The sequence below is a fragment of the Amia ocellicauda genome, chromosome 23 (genome assembly GCF_036373705.1).
Source record: "Amia ocellicauda isolate fAmiCal2 chromosome 23, fAmiCal2.hap1, whole genome shotgun sequence".
In the NCBI taxonomy this organism is placed as follows: domain Eukaryota; kingdom Metazoa; phylum Chordata; class Actinopteri; order Amiiformes; family Amiidae; genus Amia; species Amia ocellicauda.
In genome coordinates, this window is record NC_089872.1 from 12775799 (window position 1) to 12800797 (window position 24999).

Consider the following 24999-nt stretch of genomic DNA (forward strand, 5'->3'; position numbering starts at 1 on the left):
CTTAACAAGTATGAATGCTGGGCATGCCATCCAAATAAAGTACTATTTATTTACAGATAGGTGGAGCTGTTTACCAAGGCTTAAGGCTTATATACCAAGGCTATGCATCAAGCCACTTTTTTTTTTTTTTTTTTTTTTTTTTTAAGAATATTTTTTCTGTAGGGGTTTCTGTCGAGATCTATTATTAATGGCACAATCCAGCGATGCTGTTAAAGGCACACAGCGTTCACTGAAGCACTCCCAGAATGACTGGAGAAATCCTAACAAAGATGAAGGGCCGATCACCTCAAGCCATTCCTATACTGTGGTATCAGCAGTACAGGGTTCCTTCACAGCACGGCACACTGCAGAAAATCTGTATTGCTGCCCCCTGTGCGCCCTGTTCTTTGTGTTGTGTGGCACTGCTCTATATATCTTTCTAAATGTGGTATTGTAGTCTATATTTTTGTCATACCATCCTTCAAAATATAACCAAAACTTTAATCAGGCTGATAATACTATTTAATTTTAATATGTATTAATATATAATAGTGTACTTTGGTGTGGTTTATGAATGTTTATTAAGGTTTATATACATATGTTATTTAATGTATGTAAGGTATATCATATCTCATGAAGCAATAAATGATAAACAGCCGAAGTATGCAAGATCTTGTCATCTGTCACGCAACTGGGAGTTCCACTGAATTCCACAGCCATGCCACACCCAACACACTGTCACCCCTGAGTCCCAGCCCGAGCGGGACAGCCAGGGGCGTCGTCCATGAAACTGTTACCACTATTAACCTGTAACTGTTACCCACATAGAAGGTTACTCTGTGGATACATTTTATTTACTTATTGATGTACAGTCCAACCTCAACAGACACTGAAAAGCTGGTAGTTATGCAAAAAAAGCAACTGGGAAAACAAAACAGAAACTAGACTGTTATGAAAGGCCAAGACTCATCCTCACCTAACCACTTATTTAAGCACTCCCGAGTGGAAACACTGAAACGATGTATTTGGTTTTGTTAGTGCACAAACAGGACTTTTAGTAAAGGCACACTATTCTCTTATTTTTAAAAGTCATGCCATATCCTCAGCAAGTTGACTTGATAATGCCCCTGAATACTCAAAGAAGGAATGAAAGAATAAAGCAGGTGGTGAAATTGCTGTTTTAAGCCTGCAGCTGTACGACCGGAGCCCTTTGAAAATGTAGGTGTCATATTTTGACAAGAAAAACAAGAAAAGTTTGAAGTAAAACATAACCTCTGTTGCATTTTCTTCTGAGAAAACATTGTTTAAAAAATAAATAAAAAATCAATAGTTTATTCTGGTTAAACGTATGTCAGGAATATGTTCATGTAATGCCATCATTTTCTCCACCCTGGTGTATATGTGTGCGTGTGTATCCGTCAATGCATGTATGTGTGGGTGTCTGTCTCTCCAAATATTGTATTTTTATTGTATCATTAATGAAGACAAAAAAAAAAAAATCTCTCCGTCGAACATATAAGGATGTTACATAAGCCCCCCTGCCTCCATTTATTTCTAAACTGTGAAATATGCATATTTTCAGTGGAGGAACTCAAGCCCTCTATTTCCTGTTGTGTTACACAGCTGTAACTTGTAACAAAAAGAGCCAGCCAAGTACTCGATAGTCTGGGTGCCAGACACAGAAGGTTTCCCACCTAAAAAAAAAGTGTCCTACAAAACAGCCGGTCACTGATAACTGTCTCCCTAAAAAACAAAAGGGAAAAAAAAAAAGACTTGTAGCATTGTCCCCAGTTTGCCCAAATTCTGCTTCTTCCCCAATGGCTAAGATGTGAAATCTTCACAGATGTAATTGATGTGTTTCTATGTGAAAGGAAAACCCTTAGTCTGTGCCACATTGCAGAAAAAAAAAAACTTTGTTCCCAATTACTGTATAAAATGCCTATATATTATATTGCATAGTATTGCATGTTAGTTACTTTTAGGAATTTCAAAACATTGTAAAATATTTGCTTCTATACATACATATTCATAGTCTTCCAAGGAAATCCAACTATACAGTAGCACAGGTTTTCACTGTCACTGTGTGTAATGAAGTGTTTGCAGCACATTGCATGTCATGAAGTCCAGCACAGGAAGTCCTACAGAGACAGACACCCCCAGCCCACACCAACTCATACATAATTAGGCTGGTAATTATTCAGATCGTTTCTGACTATTCGTATATCGAAAGATCCCGTACCTTACCTTGGCCCTACTCCTAATAATTACTTCTGCATACGGTTGAACATATCATTATCCTCATATATGATATCCTGCTTACACTTTCCTTTCCCCCTGTCTTTGCAAAGAACAGCACCACAGCGGGGCAGCACAGTAGGTGGTATCTACCCACATGCCAGCTCACCCACAACCTTCTCCCAACGTTGTCATATTGTTAGCTGGGCACAGACTAGAGGCAGGGAACCGAGTGTGTCCAGCTGGCTGCTCCATCGGGATTGCTGTCGTCCCTGTGCAATCCCAGGGAGAAGACGACATTGCAATGATCAGACACTGTTCCCGGTTTGCAATGCCTGCCTGTCAATCACTTTCCAACGTACAGGACGTCAACGTGTGGCGCTTTGCAACGAGTCAATGAGCCTCCGCGGCCACAAAAGCGACACACAGGCATCTCACAGGGGCTGTAAATACAGTGCAATTGAAGAGTGCTGCTTTAGTCAGCCTGTCTGCCTCTCTCCTTCACCCACCCACAGACAGTTGCGTGACTGGATCTGGATCTGGGTCTGCAGGCGGGCTCTTTAGTCATCTCTGTGACTGGATGCCTGCCACACACACACACACACACACCTCGTATCTCGATCCTGCAGGTACAGTACGGATACAGTACAGTACAGTAGAAATACTGCAGGGGAGCTTATTTCATTGGCCTTTTAAAAATATATACCGGGGGGCTGGGGGGGTTGGAAGACGTCTCTATTGCGCAGACCTCGGATAGGCTCCGACTCCGGCAGCTCACGATTCCATTGGCCGGCCTCTCCGGAGTGGGCGGGACGTGCGGGAGGGACGCGCTGGGAGTGAGCGCACGACCTGTCAATCACGGGAGCCGTGTTGTGCGGGGAGGCGGGCGGTGCTGCCGATGTCGTGCCCGATCCACGGCGGTGTGTCTGGACTTGTTATATTGTATAAAACATGAGCAAGTGACCCCCCTGCCTTCGGGTGCGCGGAAACAAGTGACAAGTGATGGGATAGAGGAAGGACTTGAAGCGTCACAGATCGACCCCGATCGATCGATTGATTGGTTTTTGATTTTTTTGTACATTGGTCTTTATTTGAATGATTGGTTTTTAATACTCGTGCGCCGGGCCGGACAGCTCCTGGAAGAAGGGTGAGTGAGCGCTGTGTTTACACCCCGCTGGCCTTTGGATAGACTGGGGGTCGAGGTCTTGTCGCGCAGACGTCCGCACTGCTGCGCAGATCTGCACCTTTGCACCAATGCCCTGCCGCGCAGAGTGCAGAGCTGCGCAGAAGTGCGGGCGTCTGCGCGACCTGTGCGGCGGGTCAGGTAGTTTGGTGGGACGGTGGGCAGTGGGTTCAGTTTGTGCTGGACTGAGAAAGTGACGGCGTTTTTACCGCACAATGACTTGATACGGTGGAAGTGGCATTTGGTAACTTTTGGTTGACGATAAACACCGCCGAGGCCGTGCAGGCACTTGGACGCGGCTTGCCCGTCGATTTTCAATTTTAGACAAGTGTTGTGTGACTACAGTGACTTGAGCGGCGTTGTCTAACCCTGACGGCTGAGCGGCATCGGTGTTTAAAACCCAATTTAGTGCGTCAAACTGCGCAGACCCACAGTGTTGCACGCCAGCTGCTGTACTTTTTCTTTCTCCCGTCAGGATAAAGCAGGAGCGAGTTGCTTTGGCTTCATATTATATAACTGCGCTTTATAGCGAGAGCGCTGTTCGTGCAGTGTATTTTGACCATAACTGTTTAAAGGTCATTATTTTCATGATCTCGGTTAAAACCATACACAATAAATAAATATGTGGTTAGTTCAGTAAAGACGCAGGTATTTGTATAGCTACTCTGCATATAGACCCATGCATGTGTGTAGGCTGTATTTTTTTTTCTATCAATCGTGTATTTCTTTTTGATTGTTCAAAATTAAATTACTTGTAAGGTTCCGTCTACTGTTTCTAATAATAGATGCTATGTAGTAGTAGCCTATATGATACAATTCCCCGGTTTATTGGAGAATATGCAAGTATTGTATTACTTGCTCTATGTTGAATATTTCCATTGAATCTATATTTTTGTTGTATTCAGATCATTCACTATTACATTACTACAAACCCACCCTCATACAAGTAATTCTAAATTCAGCTTGTTGCATAATAAACTGCATTAATTTAACCTTCTTTTTGGTCATTAATTGTGATACCCACTTGCATTGAAATACATATATTTTTAATCTGTACCATACTCTTCAAAGGTCTTCATTTGGTGTAATGGGTGTTTCAGAAAGTCAAATTGTTGAAAATGCCTGGTAGCGGGTTTCATTGGACAAGTCACACATGTGTTTCAGTCTTATGTAGCAGTTTAATTGACACTGAATACAACACACACACACACAAAGTACTATTCTGTTTGCACATCATCTATTTATCAAGGATTTATTTACAAAAAATAATAATTTGAAATAAATATTTTAATCAGATTAATCATACACCAAAATGCCAAATTATATTTTTAATTCAGTCATACAAAGGTCAAAACTCCTCACATTCTTTGCACCAATCTGATTCTCCCACAATGTAGTCTCATGCATGAGGTACTGACATCCATAAAGCACACTTTCACATACAGGGTCTAGGTAGGGTAATTTGAATCAGTTTCCAATATAACAAGTTCAGCCCAGTCCTTCTGTGTCAGAGCGCACATCACACTTGGCAAGCAACACAAGCTTTAGAGCTGAACACAAAGTTTAAAACGGCTAAGAGCTCAGTCACATAACTGTTTTGGCCTTTACTAGTCAGATGGGATTCACAGGGTTTTGCAAAATACTGGTTCAGATAGTTTGACAACGGGTAACATTGGTGTGGCTCTGGTTGTGGGGGATTAGGCAGGCACACTTCTAATTTTGCTGTTAATCCAGATTAGGAGACAGTGTTTACAGGTCCAATACAATGATAGGGCTATTCAACAGGCCTCACTTAAACAATACACTAAAATGGTTCACCAAAACCATGGCTCTAGAGGAAAAATGTACCAGCATCTGTTTCAAAGGGCTTTCCCTGGCTTGAATTATCGCCAAAGTAGTGCAAGAAGTTACATTAAGTCTGCATAGTGCATTGTCTTTTGGGTGTTGGAAGCTCCTGCAAGTGTCCATATAATAAATTAGCCTTCTTTGCACTTTAAATGCAAATCTTACACTCCTACAGTGAATTTACAACTTCCGTACTGCATGCAGCAAATGCACTGAGCCTGATGCCTGACTGTGTGTAGGTTTTGTACACACACAGTAGGCAGGAGAAGCTAGTTGGTAATAAAGGCTGAAAAATGTTGTCACTGCGCTCTTAAACTTCCAGAAGGGAGTTGGCTACATAAGATCAGTAATGTGTGTGTGTTCTTTCTTTTCACTCAAATAATTTTTTGAGAGAGAAATGCTATAATCATGAAAGAAAGTGTTTGGTGTCTTATTCTGCAGCAGGAATTTATAGAAGTAGGACAGTTAAAAATAGAAAGAATGTGTGAACTACCATTTTTTGCACAGTTTACAGTTTTAGGCACAGAGGAGGCATGGGGTTTGTGTTCCTTCCCAGTTATTAAATGAATGCCATCCGGGATGGCTGCTGCATTATGTATGGGGGGTATTGTTTATTTTCATAAACGTGCACAGCTCAAAGGATGAGTTGCATCTATCAGGGAGAGGTTTTTCTTGATGCCAGTGAAGCTTTTGACTCCATGTTTGTACCTCATTATGGGTCTAAAACATCTTAATATATCTATATAGGGTAAAAGGTTATGAAGTTGAATGGTGTTGCACAAATTGTCAGCACAGGTTTTTGCTTTGTTTGCTTTTTTAATTTAAAATATTTTTCCCCTTCAGCAAGTACCTATGTTTAGGTTTTATTGTATCCTAAACATAATGTATGTTGCAGGAAAAAAAGCTTATTAAAGCTGATAATAAGTCTGTATAGGAAGGGGTTTTGGAATGCATACTGCACATTTCTCAGGCTATGCATTATCCTCAAAAGAGAGTATTTGCAATATGTATTGTGTGTGTTTTAGAGACGGTGTTGATTTCCCCAGCAGCCGATCTCTGTGAAGTATGAGGCATTGCGTAACACTTGTAAATGGGTAATGTAAAAAGGTCCCTCAACAACCTTCTACAACCATGTATTCCCAGGTAATGAACCCCATTACTCAGTGATGTCACTTTATATGTAAATTTGTTAATTTAATGCAGCACTTGCCGCTCGGTTATTATCAAGTCATTTCAATTTAAAAAAAAAATAGTGCAAGCACGTTATGATAGACTATTAATTGGAGCACAGTGTAGCAAGGACTAAGTTGAGCATTCATTTGGTGACAAGAGGACCATCTTCTGGCTTGTGTTGACGTACAAAGGCCCACTTCATTATACCGTCTTTATGGTTTTGTGGTCCTTGCCTGTCTCCTTGTTTATTTATTGCCAGTGTCTACTGTACTGAAGACACGACTCCAGCCACTTACCCAACGGAGAGGTGCCATCAAGGGGACAGTGTACGACTCTCCGCAACGGTGTCTCCGGACTCCTCACAGAGACCAGGAGGAGGGCCCAAATATGGTCCCATTTTCAAGTCTGATCATAACTTCAGCAATTACACATGCCACCAAACACTCCTTTAAAAATAGCTTGCTCAGCACTCCTGCGTTTCATAAAACAAATAGTGAGCCGCAAGGTGGCTGTAATAAGACAGGCAAATTCATATAATTTATTATCTGTGTCGCCTTTCAATCAATTTCCCCCGGCGTAAGGGGGATATATAGTTTACCTGCTCAGTCAATCTTGCCTTCCGGAGGTATTTTCCTGCCGTATTTCAGACTGTCCTACGGCTTTTCTTGAAATATGAGCTTAAGTAGATTAATTAGATTGAATTAATATCTGAATCAGCAGAGGTCAGAATGCTTTATTCGGCCCGAACCACTCTTCATCACCCCCCTTTTTAATTATGCCCTTGTGACGCCCAGCTGATTGAAGTTGTTCTTGGGTTTTATCAGTCATTCTTATTATGGAGATATCTGGGGCACTCATTGAAAAATTACACCCTTGGATATAAATTATTCCTCTTCTCTTAATGTTGTCAAATCCTTATAAAAAATAATGCTGCTTTTCAGGTTGGGGGAAATCCCATTTGAGGCTTCTCACAGTTGTGATCATATGTGTCCAGTAATGAGACCTTGTGCAAGATCTGTGCCAGTATGGACGCTGGAGGGTGTCCATTGTGAGTCTGATGGTTTTGGTGGCCAGTAAGCAAAGAGGACAGCTGAAAGAGTTTCATGGGTGAAGTGTCACTGAGAGCTGGAACCCTTAAAGGAATCATCAACATTATTGGTCACAGGAGGCACGGGAGGTTTCACTAGCAAAATACATGACATTTCACAGGTTCCCACTGCCTGTCTTTCACTGGGCCAGGGAATGCTCCTGCTTGTGTTTCCTCGCAGCTTAACGACCTGTCATCGCCCTGTAAAATGTGAGGCTTTGGTTTGTCAGCTCTGTGAAAGGAGCAGAGCATCGGTGTCACTGTCACAAAAATCGTTAGGAGGACTAAACGCCGGCTGGCAACAAATGTTTCAACTTCTCAGAAACGTCGTCTGGATGGCGTATGGTTGGGGATTTTATCATGCGGTACTCCATGGCATGCTGTAGCGTAGTGTGGCACGTGTCAGGTGACTTGGCTGGAGGGCACCAAGAATTTGACGAGGACTTCTGCAGTACGTTTTGAGCAGGCTTGGCTCTGAGGGACTCTCTCTCTGGCTGCTGCCTTGGCCGGGCCTGTGGTGTGGAGTAGACACTAATCACTTGATGTTAAAAGGAAAACAGTGGTTGGTCTTCTTCACGGTATTATCTTCTGCAGTGGAGGCAAATAGAGCCCTTTAGTGTAAGAAATACCTTAATAGCTGCCATCAGGCGGCACTTGAAGATATTAATATTTCATTGACCCACCTTTAAAAATGTGAGAACAGCAGCAGCCCAAGCCGACACCCTAGAGTATATGTGTGTGTGGTGTTTTTTCTTTTTACCGTTGCCCAAGTAGAGTTCTAATACTGAACAGGCAGTATATACCCAAACACACACACACACTGTTCTTTAGAAATATTAACAGGTTATTGATCCTAGATGCCTGAAATAGGGATCACAATCTGGTCTGGTCCTGAAACGTGAAATGCGTGCAGGCTGCTGACTGCGTGATCCTAACAATGTAATGTGAAACTTGCTCCTTGTTGCATCAGACAGTGTGTGCTACAGAAGGCTCCGTTTTTTTGTGTGTCTATTCTGGGGTATTCCCCCCTCCCACTCACGTCTAATGCATATTTAAATGCTGGTAGTTTAATTAGTCGCTTTCTTTGCACCTTAGCTTTGAATACAGATGCAAGGTCAGCAGCATCCACACCAGAGAAATTCAGGCCCTTATTTCTGCATGATGCACAAAAGTAAATCTCCAGTATGTCCATTGTGGACTGTAGCAGTGTGATTGGGTTAGCCTTGAATGAAAAGATAGTGCAGCCGTGATTACATTTTGTTATTTTCATTGGCCTCAACTCAAAGGCTAATGCGAGTGAAGCCTGATGTAATTATTGCAAATCTGTGTTAACTCAGCAGAGGAGGTTGAATACTGTTGTGCGAAGAGCATTCCAGGTCACTATCCTGATAGGTTGTGCTTGGACAGTGTCAAACTTCAGCGCAAGTTTTTTTCGGTGTTTTCTTTTTCTTTTCTGATAAAATTTGATTATTTTGCCGTACAGAGACTGAGCATCAGTACTTTGTGATTTCATAACTAGAGGTGCTTTTCTCATTTGCTTTTTGTACCATATGATAGGCAAGGCTGTCAGAGAGGAGATTGATTTGATTTGTTATTCTCATATGACAGCTGGTGATCCACACCGTAGAAGAGAACCAGCCAGGTAATGGCCTACGTCTCAATATGACCCAGCCATCGAACTCTCGTCTAGAAGCAATCGCAGTGGCGGCGGCACAGGACGGTCTCCGCACGCTCCTGGTTTTAGGTGTTGAGAGCTTGTCAGTGCCTTTGATAAGGGCTCTCTTGGCAGATTCACAGGAGCACGCAGTGAAAACAGTGAAAGAGCCCGGAGCTTACTAATGTTAACAGACCGCTTCCCCGTTCCTGGATAGTAGCGAGAGTCGCAATCCGTGTAAATCCACAGGACTCAAGCCCTCAGTATGGGAATATCCCCACTCTGCAAACTAATCCAGTGGAGTTGAGACAAGCCTTGGCAGGCCAGGTGATTCTGATCTCAGGAAACCTAAGAACCGAAGTTGAGGGAGGTTATTGTAAGAGGGGCAGCACAGAGCGATTCTGCTAATTATTCAGTTTGTGATTTGTGATTTAAAATCCGTACACACACGCTTATTGTTTTTGATTTTATTCAGGTAAAATGGTCAACTGCCAACTGGAATGAACATGTCCGGCAAGTCTATGCTGGATTTTTAGGTGAAATTTGTTTGCTGGGGGCTTTTGTCTGTGTGGGTGGCAACAAAATTCCTGTTCACTTAAAGAGAGAAGTGAAATTCGAAGAAGTCTTTTGTTTACAAGTTTAGAGTTGTGTGACAAAGTATTTTGTTTGCGTAGGCCCTCCGCCTGCCCTGAGCTTAAAAATGTCACAAAAACGACGGTGGGATTACGAAATATTGACAGACGACCTGCCGTGCCATTATGTAACATTTTGTGAAATAATCAGAAGCGCCACAGATTGTCATTATAGTGAAGATTTGAAAAGAAACAACAAAAGTAAAGAAGCAAACCTTTTTGAGCAGACCAGCAAGAAACCTTTTCTGTGTGAGAAAACACTTTATAATCTTCATCTATAACATTGCACTAACTTGGTCCTTGGTCTTGAGATGAAGTTTGAGCTCCCCATATACTGATGCATCAATCCAAATCACTGGGCTACCAAGTCAACCTATGTTGCTTTAGTTAGCTAGCTGAGTTTTGCCTCAAATATGTTATTGTGGCCAACCAATCACTTCATCTGTGGTAGTGCAGCTAGCAGCCAAATACCATTCAGTAAATATGAGTTTGCAAATACATTACACTGTACTCCAAATTCCTGGGCCTGTAAACAGCTGGGGCATACTTTTATGAATTAGGGCAATTTGCTCTTGGTACAGTTTTTAAAATTGATCTCAATCCCAGTGTGAATTCCAGTGTTGGGAATGTTATTATATTGGTGTGTAGAGTTTATAAATTAAGTATATATCTTGCTCCCTCAGGATTAATTTCAGTATAACTTGTGGGTAGTAGTTCTAAATTACAGAAACTAGGTTACATTTAAAACCATCCTGTCATCTGCATATAAAATGAATAATAATAATAACTAATGCACTAATGAAGTATGTTAGTCATAGTCATTGAAACTGAACCAGAATGATCTGAGGGTAATGTCATAACTTATGTATTTTCATATGGGAAATTTTTTTGTGTGTGCAGTGTTTTTGTTGCGTGTTCGAGCTGTGGGAATCGGGGACACACGGTGCACTGGTCTGGTGAGCAACTCTGGTCAGTCATGTGCTTTTCTTCTTATTAGGAAAATCCAAAGGAACGGAAGATATAGATTTTAAAGGAAGTCAAAATATGAATCAATGCACGGAGCTCTTAGATCCCAGAATGGCATATTCAATTGATTTTGGATTTGATGGATTTGAATTCCTTTCCAGCTTTTTTTTTTCTGTTCTCTTCATTTACTTCATTACTGCTTTCCAGTGTAAGTAAGTAGCAAGACTGATTAAAGAGCATCGTATTGCACTTTAAAAAAATCATGTAAAACCCTTAGAAGATCATGAATTTACTAATGGATATATAAAAATACCAAAATGGATTGTGGGGGGGGGGGGTGGGCATCGCTATATGGCTAAAACTCAGAGGGCAATCCGATGGCTCTTAGCCGTGTCTTTGTGCACTGAATTGTTCTGTTAAATTATTCATGTTCAGAGAAATCGTAAACATGTTTCAGAAACTTCCAGCACAGAGGGAGCATTGATAGCTGTCAGTAATGGGATAAAGCTTGTGTCATTAAGAGCAGCCTGCTTCACAGACCGAGCTTGCTTGGGGGGCTCACAGTGTTGCCCTTATAACCCCCTCAGGTATGGCGTCGTCAGTAATAGTGATGGTGTACAGCTTCTGTCCTAGGGAAGCTTTAGGATGTACGCCACTTACTGTGTTTTTTTTAGGCTCCTTGGTTTATAAAAAATAAAAAGCAAAACAAGAATTTAACAATGCAGTGGTTGTAGAAGTGATAATAGATGGTTTCGTATGACGATGTTTATGACACTCTGACTACGGTGAAATGCTCTCCTTTGTCTCAGTCTTTCTCTAGAAGTACGCAATGCCGTTGTATGTTACCCACCACTATAATAAAACATAAATAGTGCCGGCCTGTGGCAGTGCTGGGTTTTCAGGATCACAGGAGGAGAATGTCTCCCTTCAGAGTCCGATATCCAATTGCTTTCACCGCAATGTGCTATGTTTTGTTTTGTTTGGTTTCTCTGCCAGTAGTCGTATTTAATTTCTACAGGGGGAGGGAAAATGAGTAGATAAATATAAATACAGGACTTGGAACCTACTGTCTAAGGTTTCCTAAAAATTGTGGGGAAAACAATAAATGGTGCACCTGTATTAACAATAATGGAAAGGTTAATATTTAAGGAGTAAGTAGTCTTTTACAGTTATGTAAAATACATGTTACATAACGCAGAATACAAGAACACTTCTGGTGCGTTCTTATCAGACTTATGGGACCCAAGTAAAGCAGAGAACAATTAATTTCTTTAATGGCCATTTATACCTTCATAAAAAGGCCTCTGAAATTGTCCTTTGTAATGGTGCTGATGCACTGAAATAACGCTTTTATGGGTGTCCATGTAAAACATTCGCATGGCGGAGCAGAACTGTGCACATTGTTAGGCCAATTCATTAACATCTGGCTGGCCTCGTATAACCGGGCATTAAAGAGAGAGTCTTGTGAGGATCTCGCTGTTGTTAATGTGTGCCGGCTTTAATAAATAGTGCTTTTGCAGGCAAGAGCACGGAAGAAGAAAGGGCACATTCTTTGGAGTTTGGCGAGCTTCGTAGCCCCTAATTATTTCAATGGAGTGTAGTAAACTGCGCTCCACCCTTATCATAAAGCTGTCTATTATACCACTACTGTAAACTAGCTCTGGACTTCTCGGTTTAAAGCCATATTTTAATATAATGATACAGGGCTCCCAGCATGAGCATAAGGCCTTCTCCACCCCAAACCCCCCACCCCACCAAGCCAGGAAATCAGGAAATGAATGTATTCAAGACTCCAGTGTAGAAGAATAAATGTGGAACCCTGTCCATTTTCAAAAACAACTCTCCAACAACAAAGTAATATTATATATTTTCTGATACTTATAGGGCTACACTGTAACGTGACTAAGATGCTGTGTTGGTTGTTTTGGGCCGATTGGGTATTTCATAGATATCGCCCAAAGACGGCATGACCAGCATATTAGTGTCATGGCACTAATGACGACCTCTCATCTCTTACCTTTCTGCGACCATTGGAAGATGAAGCCTGGGTGAAGGGATTCCCAGAGCTTTCTCTTTGGGTGTTTTCTGTCTAATTGCGTGTTAGGGGGATTTGGTTTCTTTGTTGGGCTCGAACAGATGAGGCTTGTATCAAAGTTAATGCACTAAAAACATGACTTCAGATCACAGGTAAGGTATTTCGTGTTATAAGCCTTCTTGAAACTGCAAAATATTGCCTGTTTTTTTAAAGTTGGAGCTACAGATCTCTATGGTGAACAAAACTTGCATTGACAAAGTCTAGATTGGCTTGATGAACTGATTGTGGAGTACTTGGAAGAGAGGATCTGTATTCTTTGCACTTCGCCAAAAAAGTTTTCATTTAAAGTTAGATTTCAATTGCCTTTAAGATGGCACAACCAAACACCTATGTTGTACAATCTCCCATCATTTATATTGATTGATTTCCAGGTATCGGATCTGCTTTTTTGTTCATCGTTCGTGGAAGGGGTGGGGTGGGTGCGATCTAGATTTCATAATTCCATGTTGTGTGTGTAGTTCCTGAACATCTTGCGTTCTCTCAAAGTAAAATCCCAGTGGAACTGTAGTAACCCTTTATGAACCTGATCAGGAACCTCCTTTTATTTTATTTGTGTTTCAACACAACCAGAAAATCTGTCCCCCAGCAGTTGGTACTCTAATTGGCAGGGTTGTGGTTGGTAGTGGTCGGGGGAATCTAGTCATTAGCTCGGATAGACGGTCTCAGTTCACACGGCTCATTCTTGGGCATTGTCTGTGGTTGTATTTAAAACACAGTTCACTGACTGGGAACACAATGCATCTCCAGACCGGTCATATTACTGAAATCAAGGTGTCTCAGGATATTTTCCCAGCACCACCTGCTGTCCCTGTTCTTTAACGGTGGTATTACAGGATAATGTATCTGTCCGTCGGTCCATCTGTCCATTGTGTTATTTATTTTTTGGTCTGGTGAGATTGTTTGGCTCGAGTTTGCTTTTTGTGAGATTTCTCTAGTAAAATGTTCAAAATTAAAATGTCACGATGTAGCAATATCCTGCCGATTTAAAATGTTTCTTTCCCTTCAAGCAAAGTTGTGATGGCTGCTATTTAAGGATTTGCTATCCAAATTTATGTTCCAGAAGGGCAGTGATCTATTTATTTATTGCTTTTAAATTGTCTTTCAGCTAAGATAACCTTACATGAATGTGTTGCTTTTTGTCACACGCATGATTGAAGACAGGCAAGGAAAAGAGAGGGAGAGGAAAGTCAATGTTACTATTGTTAGCAAATTTGATTTCCCCCAATTCTAGAGTTCTTAAGTAAAAACACGTTTATGTTGACTTCTACAAGGAAAGTTATTGAAAATAGTCAATATTTTACTGCACATTAAAAGATATGAATAGATATTTAGATATTGCTTTAACTAGCACATTTGGACAAAGGACTTGGGAGTGTGTGTGTGTATGTGGGAGGGGGGGCTAGTGTGGGTGGGACACATAGCTGTCTGTTTTTTCTGTTGCTGTGGTGAGTGATGGGATGAGAGAGTCTGTAACAGCTGTGGGCCAAAGCCTTTCACTTCCTTTGCTGGATAAGCCTTAAAGGCAAAGTCCTAGTGGGGAGAGCCCAGCGCACAGCCGACTGACTGCAGGGAGGGTGTAGCGACGGGGGGACTGGCCCGCCCACGTGACGCCCTGCTGCACAGACACTACACACCATGGGGCTCCTGGGCGCACGCCTCTCCGAGTGCAGGCGGGCCTCTGTACCGGCCCCTGCGCTGCTATTGTACTTTTAATGACTGGGGCTGCATGCAGGAGGCAGCCAGAGGGATCTCATGGTCGGTGCAGAGCTGAGCTAGTGTAACCCCCATTGCCTGTCTTTACAAAACACACGCAACCCCAGATTATATTGTCCAAGGTACTTAAGGATGTGGTGGTGGGGGGGGAATACAACACAGTTATGTGTAATTAATTTTTGCTGTGGGGATCAGAGCTTCAGTTAGATTTATTTTATTTTACTTTGTTTGCGATAAAGCAGGCATAAGAGTGACTATAAACGTTTTTAAAATGTTATATATAGTGTATGTGTGGTAAGTGAAATGTAAATTAGCAATATAAAAAGCCTTTGTCTCTTGTCAGTCAGCATTATTTTTAATCAATGTCCACAAAAGTGCCACACATATTATGGCTGCCTTGCCATCCTGTCTATCTGTACAATCTATCTAAAAGCACTTCACCGTGCCAAACCAAATCAAGGACCTTATTATGCTGATAAACACCAGTTCAGAAGGCAGTAATTACCTGGAAGCTTTATTCAAAGTGCCACAAAAAAAAGGCAAAAACAAACAAATAACTGGGCAGGCAGCATTCCAGATTCCTTAGCCTGGAGGCACTTCTCCGCAAAACGCCTGTGCAGAGAACTTGAGGAGTAATATTTTGCATACTGGTAAATACCATTGCTTAAACCATTTATTGTCGAGTCTGTTGGGTTGCATTTGAATAATCTGTCTTCTGCACTCCTCCTCTTTGACTCTGGGAGCACTCTGGGTTTGGATGCCTTTTGGGCTTTTTAGGTCGTCGCTGTCACGTTGCCTCTATGGCCTGTGTCCCATGCAGCGGGAGGGGTTGGGTTGAGGGCCTCCCTTTTGAAGACGAGGCCCTCATTTGCTCCTCCTTGGCTATCAGAGGAGTTCCTGCATTCTCTGTCCCTTAGTAGCACAAGTGATCGCTAATAGCAAATATCAGATTACAGCAGACAGAGCTGGGCCCTGATCATTTCCTCTGCAACATGCTCAGCGTTGTGCAGCCCTCTTGGCTGTGCACCAAACAATGCATCAAGAGTGCTGTTTACCCCTCCAATTTAAAATCAGGAAATGCATACATAGCTCTCTCATACCCTCCTTAAAACCCTTCACAACCCTTCATTTCTGAAAATAAGACTTCTGAAATCTTTGCATATTGTATTGTTATAGTACTCTATCTGTTAAGAATGTATCTTCTAAAATGCAAAAACAAATGGGTTATAGAAACATTAAACCGCGTGAATTGAAAATGCTGAAAGAATATAGATGGCCTCATCATGACATTAAACCAACACATAACAATTGGCATCACCATCTGGATGTGTTTAATGCCACGCAACAAAGCAAAGAATCTGCTACAATTCAGATGACTAAAAGACGTGGCGCTTCCCAAATATGTCGGCCACACTAGACGGAGCAGTTTGCCGTGGCTGTTATGTATTTAGTGTCTTGGAAATGTGATGTCTTTTTCTTTTCAAATGCATGTGCTTTCACTCAACTCACAAAGTCACCCTTTATTCTATGACCATAATTACATATAACCTTTTTTGTCTGTTAGTTGGTGCCCTGTAATGTTCCTTCTCCGAAGCAAACATTGAATAATAAGTTCAGAGCTCATATGCAGGACACAGCAAGCACCTAATGTCATCGTGTTAATACCGAAGAAAATGCAGTAAATACAGTACAGGGTTACAATACAATGTGCTTGAAAAGAGAGCACAGCGCAGAACAAACAGTTAAACAAAAGGGCTTGTGGTCAGATCTTCCGAAGTGGAAAACCCATGAAGTATTGGTAGGACAGATTCATTAGAAGCATGTTTTATGTATTCTTCTATTTCCCAGCCAGACTGCTCAGTAGAGACCTCTGATTGTAATTGAAAGGGATGGAATAATGCTTTTCAGACGGTGTACAAGAACACTGCTGTTTGTGTCGGAGCAGATAGAGAATATTAATAAGCCATACTTATGACTTGCTAGATGGCTTCCATCAAAGTTATTAGCCATACTCAGTGTGGGTGTATCATCCACTTTGGCAAATCTAGAGAACTACCTCCTCCATTGACATAAACCTGCTGAAGTTTTGACATGGACTGTGGACACATATACAGCGAGCAGTGCTATCAAGGTATCCGATTTCTGTGAGTTGTAGGAATCCTTCATTGTGTATGAGGCTGCGTTGTGTGTCCACTGTTCTACATTTGGCAGAAAACTAGACTTTGGTTTCTTGGGGGGGGGGGGGGGGGGCTGGCTTCTGCATATGCACTTTGACCCTTTCCAGCAGAAAGATTAAAAGACAAATACAAGAAGTGCTTTAGCTTGTTTTTTTCCTATGTTACAATGGTTAGTTATGGTTGTCTTTTTAGTTCAGGGAGGTAGGCAGTCATTTTTACCTGAGCATTTGTTATGACATTTTGTTTGTTTTTGTTTAGTTTAGTTCTGTTTTTATTAATCACAGTGTTTTGAAAGGCCTAAATAGTAGGATATACCAGAGGAATAATCCATGCCCCCCTCCCAATACAGAAAAACATCAAACAAATGTTTATATCAGATTAATGAAAAAAAATTGTTTCCTTATCAACTGTGTAGTTTACATATTTCTGAAGACAAATACCCTCATCATTACACTCCTGATAGTAAAATCAATCTCTCAATGAATGTTCTGTTTACATCAGTAGAACATTGTTTGCAAGAGAGTAGATTGAACTGAGTTTGAAAAAAGCAAAAGTTTGTATAGTGGCGCTGTGTTATGCAGTCAGTTCAGTTTTCCCCACAATTCAAGTCACTCTGCTGTACTCGTTGCTAGGCACATATAAATAAAAATAGAATTTCCTGCAGACACGAGAAGTGTGTGCCATGGAGTTCAAAATGACAGGGAATTCATGTGATTTATCAGAAACGGCAGCACACTCCGCCCTCCTACTGCAGAGATCCCACAGTGGCCTTGTGATTATTATTGTTCACCTTTAGACACCTTCATTGTCCTTTATACTGAACTGGTGAATTAAAGTGTGCTTTCCATCCATGAATTTGTCTTTTTAATTTTTCTGGTTTTAATTGAAAACCTTTTTCCACATTTGACCATATACAGAAAGTCTGGGTGAGCAGGATTTATGTCTGCTTGTTTGTTTGTTTGTTTCAAAACAGCAAGTGTTTTGAGTTTGTTTTCTAGAATCAGCCAAAGAAATTTCAAATGATGGATGGAACGCTCTTACTAGGAGTAAGTTTTAACCACGGCCATTATTTTCTTGGTTGCACTCCAGTGTTATATTTGTTTGGGGGTGGGGGGGGTCGGAGCTGCAACCTTGGTGGTTAGTCATCGTAGGTTCTGTTTAATAACCATGACAACACTTAAAAGAATTGTGTTCCAGGCTGTCCTCCCGGCATGAGCAGAACAGGCACCAGAGTGTCTCCTGTGAAAACCCCCAAACACACTGCTGCAGCCAAAACCCGTTTAATAATAGTCTACTAGCACTGGCTAACAAGATGACAGAAATAGCTCCAGTACTGTAGTAGTATTACTTTTTGTTTTGTTTTTCTTAATTGAAGCTTCCCCCTGCAGCAGGATCGGCTATCCGCTGTAACACAAACACCAGTAAGGCCAAGAGAGAACTCGTTCCTTTCCTAGGTCTGATTGTCCTTGGCCCTGTACTGCTGGAGTGAGTGACGGCAGGAAGCTCGCTGGCGGCATCTTTCACTGTTTCAGAGGTAGATGTAGACTGGAAGATAGATGGGTGCCAGCTGCAGTTTGGCACTGCTTTCTACGCTCCACTTTAATTCGTTTTTGCAGTGAGCCGGCCATGAGATAAGTGAGGTGGCAAAGTACAAACTCCACACCAGGGCTCACATGATACTCTGCTGCGTCAGGCTTTGTGAGCGCAGGCAGGAGCAGTTTTACAGACACCGAAGCATGAACCAGCACACAGGAAGACTTTTGCATGAAAGCTGGCAAAGTAGGAACTGTTTTTACGATGTGTATCATTTCCTGCTTACACCGATCTCTCTTAACACCGGAGTTGTGAGGGGAGCAGTGATCGGCATATGATGGCTTGGTGCAAGGAGTATATCCTGGGAAGAGGAACTCTCTTCTCTCGCACACTGTGGCGGCGAGAGAGCATATACTTCTTCTTCACTTTCAGCCAAGTCTCAATCCACTCTCCACAGAGGGGCGGAAGTAAATAAAGAAGAATCTGACTCCTATTGATGAAAGCACTTCCAGATTTGTACATGAAATGAATTAGTCCAGCCTGAACCCAATGTCTACTTACATAGTTAATGAGTTCAATTAAATAATTAAACTGCTCGCAGTGCCAAACCACTACACTAGAATGGACAGGAAGATCTTGAGAGCCCTTACATTAGCTAATATGACCGCCAGAGTGTCACTGAGGCATGAATGGGGTTGTGATTAGGTGCGGTGCAATCAGCGTGTCACCCAATATGTAAGACTTAGGTGTATTATGTGTTATGATGTGAAGGAAATTAGTTTTAAGGGTAAGGGTCATTTAAAATGAAGTAATTATATGTACATTACTTTCTGGTGGCTGGTCAATTAAACTAAAATAAATGGTCCCTCTGAGTAACTGTATATTTATGGTAAATTACAACCATAGTAACCACAAACCTTAGTTTTGTCTAATACAGTATCTCTTATACGTTCTACATGGTTAGTAGGTGGATCTAAAGTACAAGGGAAAAAAAACTGTTGACTAATTTGCCATTTTCTATGGGGACAGATTTTGGCTGAATTTTTAGACTATACTATAAAGCCATTCTCGAGGATTTTTTTTAGTTTCAGGCATTTGGTGATGTTATTTTGAAACCTCTTCAGCGAAGATTGAATGTAAATCAAATATACTGATATTCTGTAATAATAATAATAATAATAATAATAATAAAAATGTAATGAGGAGGAGACTTGGCTTGTCCTCTTTTCATTAAAACATTTTAATAATAATAATAAAAATACTCGAAAAATGCAAAATTGATCTTTCTCCCAATACAGATATCACCAACAATGCCACTTTGTTTTCCGAACAGTCGATCTGGGCTCTTTGCTTGAGACAAACGAGGACAAAAGAAAGTGAATTCTCAGTTACAGTGGTAATCCTCCTCAATGGTGCAAAACAAATTGAGAAAAGAGCAGCATGGACATGAACTGGGTTGTGAACAAAAGGCTGTTGTCAGTGCGCTCAGGAGTTGGTGAGCGTTTGAATTTTGCGCTGATTCTGTGGGAGTTATTTCCTGTTGTTGACTAGAATTCTTTATTTAGAACCACCTCACTGGTGAGTAGCTGCTTATTTTGAACAAGAAATAAAATCCTAAAATACACGAGACGACCGCACTTAAACCTGTTGGAAGAACATGTGATTGTTTTATAAAGTTTTATATATAATTAAAGCAGCTTCAATATGGTAATTGCTTGATCTGCTTTGATTCCGGCTGAATAATGGTTTTGCTGGAGCCTTCTCTTGTTCTTTTCTCATCTCTTAAGTGCTTAAAGCTCCAGGCTTCTGAAACATGAGAGTTGATCAGTGCTGGTGACTATTGCCATCTGTCTGAGCACATGCCAGATTGAAAATAGGTGAGTGCCGTGCCAGCCTTTCTCATGCTTCAGCTTCAATCTGATCTCCTTATGTAAAGCATTTGCCTTGTTCCTGAAACATTATTCCCTATTATTATTAATATTATTATTATTATTATTATAATAATACATAGTGATCGTGGTAGTAGTTCTTGTTCTGTTGACACTTTACGCTTAGCCTAAAAGCAGTGCTCATGCTAACCTGAAAGTTCAGTGTATGGCATCTGAATTTGCTTCCTATATTTCAGTGGGTGATGACAGGCCAGTGGTAGAGGGTCAGATTAGAGGATACCCACTGGTCAGACGTTCATCTGACTCACGTGGGTCACAGTGGTGACAGGACCTTCCGCTTCACGATGAGAGACATGGTTGGGAGGGGGGGGGAGTAATATAATAAGATCTCTGAATTAAACCATAAGCAATTAAAGATACTGGTGTCTTAAGTGTTATCTTACACAGGACAGTTACATTTGGAGTGATGAAGTAGGCTCTCGGAGAACACCATTGCAAGTTGCTGCTTGCTCGTGTTTAATCTATGCACGTCACTTGTTTTTTTTCTTCTGCCTGCTGTATGTGCTACAGCTGCCTCCTTCTGATGCATGGAAATATGACAGCAACTATACCACACAATCGCAAAAGAACAATGTGGAATGTGCAGTTTGTAAGCTATCACTACCACAAATCCTGCAGTATACCCATATAATCTAAAATACTCTATAAATTGCCTGCTTTTGTTTAGAATAGCAGCATACAAATAAAGTGTACACTCAGTCTTTATTTCTTTCTTATAAATAGAGACCTGTTTTTGAAACAGGACTGTGATCTCAATTGCATGTGCTAAAGTAACTGACAAGTGAAAGCATGGGCTTTAATGAACTCTGTGGTAAGTCAGTGCATGTCTTGTTTTTCTCATTGTGATTCTCAGATCCACTGAACCTAAGCTAAAAGCACTGACCTGCTTCATGACAGGGTGTGCGTGGGGATATATTATTACACAAACTGGGCTGTGTGGTAGCAGGATGACATGAGTTTCATTTTGCCATCTGGTCACAATGATTTTCTGGTCAGCTTAATCTTGTATGGCAATTGGCTGCACAGAGCAGATGTCTTTGAATGGAGTCGAGAGGATGTGCAGCATTCTCCCACACTGCGCCGTGAGAAAAACACGGCCTTCTGGTGAGGTGTGTGTCGACAAGCCGTTCTTCGTACCTAGATACATGGTTAAGACCACTTGCACACATGCTCCCAATATGGTCAAGAACAGTGTCAGTCCATGGCATATATTGTCCTGCATTCTTTCACACTCACCTCAAACCCACATTTTATGAAATCCATCAAAATAGTAAGAAAATAATTAATAATTCCACAATTGTTCTGTATTGCATTATTATTGGTTGTTGCATTTTTCTCATTTGTATGAATGTATGAGTATGTTTTATAGGCTATAAAATGTATGTTGGCTTTGTTCTATATTGTGGTGGTCCGCTCTAATTTAATGCCACCAGTAGCTGGATCACAGTGTGAAAATGTTTATGAACCACTGGTCAAGAATATATTAATTTGTCATGCATGTATGCTCCTGCTGAACATTCAGTTACTATCAGATTGAGCGACTTGTCAAACATGACAAATTTAGAATAGGTGAACACAAGTTTGTTTTCTGTAAACAAACCATTTAATTTCAGGGAGTTTCACATAGGACATCACTAGTAAATAATAATAAAAAAAAAAAAAAGTAAAACACATACTGTAGAAAACTGAGGGGGCTCTTGTGTAAATTAGTTACAGTCAGTGCATTAAACCAACATACCTTTGACCAAGATGTGTAACTGACCACTAAAATAAAAAACACAACTGTCAGAGTACGGCCCAGAGAATGATGCTGTTTCTCAGCAGTTTGATATAAACACATATACATGCACACAACTGATTTCTTTAACAAAGTATTATTGGAAGAGCTTGTTTTTCCACATCTTGCAGAGGAATCTGTCAGTTTGCACTTTCCACATGGAAACCCATGCAGGACAGAGTTCTGAAACCCTTTTATCCCAAATTAAAAGACATAAGAACACAAATGTTTCTAATGTTCAAAAGAAGAGTCACCACCCTTGGTTCCAGAGAACCGCTGAGTCATGTGAACTCTATGTAATGGTCTTTGGTCATTAGTCATGTAGGGAATAATTGATAGTCTTTTTACAAGTTAATTACGTTTTAAAATAAGCTCAGATCAACATAACTTTACCTTACATTTATTGATTGTAGGATACAGATATGAAAGTAACAATTGTTTTAGACCGTAAAGGAAATACCAGCATTTACAGTAGTACAGATAAGCTTTTTTACCTGAACCTACTGGGAGAACACGTGAGCACAGCCTTTCCACAGTGGAGTGCCGGGAGGAGGGGAAGGTCTTAATGATGAATATGTGACTCAAATTGTACATAGTTTTTATACTATTGAATTTGATCTTATTAACATTTCCCCTCCTAGGTACATGCCTTTTTGGGTGGTACTTCAATCATGAGGAACCAGCCAGTTGCCAAATTGAACAGTCACCAATTTCTATAGACACTATCGCCTACCATTTAGGCTGTGAAGGACCAGGATTCATTGCACTTAAACCCACTTTACTGTAGAATTAGAGTAAACTTTCACTTATCCTGTGATTGATTAAGTTGTTTTCCACCAGGAATCTTTGACAATAGTTCCTTAATAGGTGTGTCATACCTAAGCCAGTCACCTGCCACTAGTGAAGCCAGTCACCTACCACTAGTGAGGTGGCACGTGGAAAGCCATTGACCACTCTAGCTTAGCCTATTGTTGTGAAATAACTTTAATGGTTTTCAGCAGAGCATGAACACCGCCTATTGAGAAGCTAGCAAAGACAAGTCTTGTGGGTTATCTGGGAACTTCATGATGTAAGATCTTTGGATGGTGTAGTCAACTATTATAGTGTTGAATGTAATCCAAACGGATGGTTTTTCATTCATTTTTAATACTGCATGAAAGAAAGTATCATGTGTGGATATTATTATCATTAATAATATTAATAAAAGAAGAAGAATTGAAATCTTTTTTATCACAATGAAAGTCCTATTAAACCACCATGTGAAGCTATTTGTTCTTTCAAAGTGGTATCGGCCGTGTGAAAATTATGAGGAAGCGCTCCCAAGGGTGTTCAAATAAATTTCTTGCTCAGCAGTGCCAACCTTTTATTTATATCCATATCTTAGAAATAAGCCAGCAGGTGGGTGTTGAACTTGGTGCCATTATACAGCCATGTCCTACTAATGAAAGAATTTTGTCTGGGTAATTCTTCCAGGGGGTCGTTCGTGGAAGTCCCAATTTGTATGTTAGAACGTAATACACATTAAAGTACATTTGCATTGTACAAAAACAGTCAAAGCAGAGATTGATATATATAAATCCTTTACATCTGCAGTCTTACATTGGATAAAATATTTCAATGTATGAATATTGTATTGTCAAAACTGGAATATTTCCAGCATTGACCCTTTATTGTTCTTGCTGTGAATTATTATACACTCTCACTTGCAGAATGTAGAGTGAATGAATTAATAACCAGATTGTGTGGTATATTTATGTAGTTGTCAGAAAACTTGATGTAGCTGTTCTTTGCCAATGGGGGAGTACAACAAATAAAAAACCCTTTTTGCACCAGACTATTGGTAAATTGTTGCCTGTTTTGCAAAGCTAACTGCATTATTGATTGACTACTAAGTAGCTAAAGACTTAAGGTTAAAAAATATGTGGTATGAAACTGAAGTTAACCTTTTGATTTTGAATTTAAAAAGTCTAATTTTAAATATTTATGGTAGCTCATTTAGACCAATTAACAAATAAAGGTCTGTCTACCTTATCTCCAGATTACAAGAAAATGTATCTAAGGGTGTTGATATTAGCTGTTATCTTGTAATCATGAGAGGGTTTATCACAGGATTTCCATATTACTATTCCATTATCTTTGGAAAATGATGACTTATAATGTGGAGATCCTGAGATAAACGATCTCATTATCATGGGATAACCATTTTATATATTGAGATGCCGTGATGCAGACATTTTATCTCCTGATCATGATAACGTTTTTATTCTTGCTCATGGACTCCACCTTAAATGATGTCAGTCGCCTTCATTAACCACATTTCCCAGAACTGGAATATATATTGTAGGATTTCAGAATTACCTCCCAAACCTTCAATCTAATTCATTCTCCCATTTCAAAGATGAGTGGCGTCCTGTAGTCCACCAAATGTAGGAAGAAAAAAGGATGACGTAGTGTATAAAGAAATAATATAAGGAAGAATGCAAACTTCACATTTTGGAAAGGAACAAAATAAAACTAATGAATGGTTAACCACAGTTACACCACCTGACAAAAGATACCCACAAGTTCATGAGAAAGTAGGAGGTGACTTCCCCAACTCCTGAATTTGATTGTTTGAAGAAGTCACAGAGCAAGCACCGGGAACTGGTTGCTTTATACCGCCCTTCACCCCTCTTATTTCCCATCACACCCTTTAATATTTTGGGTGGCCAGGACCTGCTTGTTTCATGTTGGAAATGTGTGATGCATTACAAACAGAGCTGGGGAAACTTTGCAGTGCATGCCACAACTGCACCATATTTGCCTTATTCTTGTATCTACACACCAGAAATGTGTATTTCTCCCCAGTGGAGGTAAAATGCTAGCTAAACGGTGTGTATGGATTATAAATAGCAGCTGTTTGGCTTCGCTTTTCAGCTCTCAAACGCATGTTTAGTCATTTAGGAGGTGAAGCTGTTGACCGGTTTCAAGTTGTCGAATAACTGAAATGCTTCAAATATTT

At 40.6% G+C, this 24999-nt stretch overlaps 1 protein-coding gene across 1 annotated transcript in view; it reads left to right on the top strand.

Moving 5' to 3' along the window:
- The first annotated feature begins 3092 nt into the window (after positions 1-3092).
- LOC136718934 (SERTA domain-containing protein 2) overlaps positions 3093-24999 on the top strand; it is a 36278-nt gene continuing 14371 nt past the window's right edge. Inside the window, exon 1 of the mRNA XM_066696737.1 lies at positions 3093-3361. The gene's annotated coding sequence lies outside the window, so the exon portion shown is untranslated. The remainder of the gene's footprint in view (positions 3362-24999) is intronic.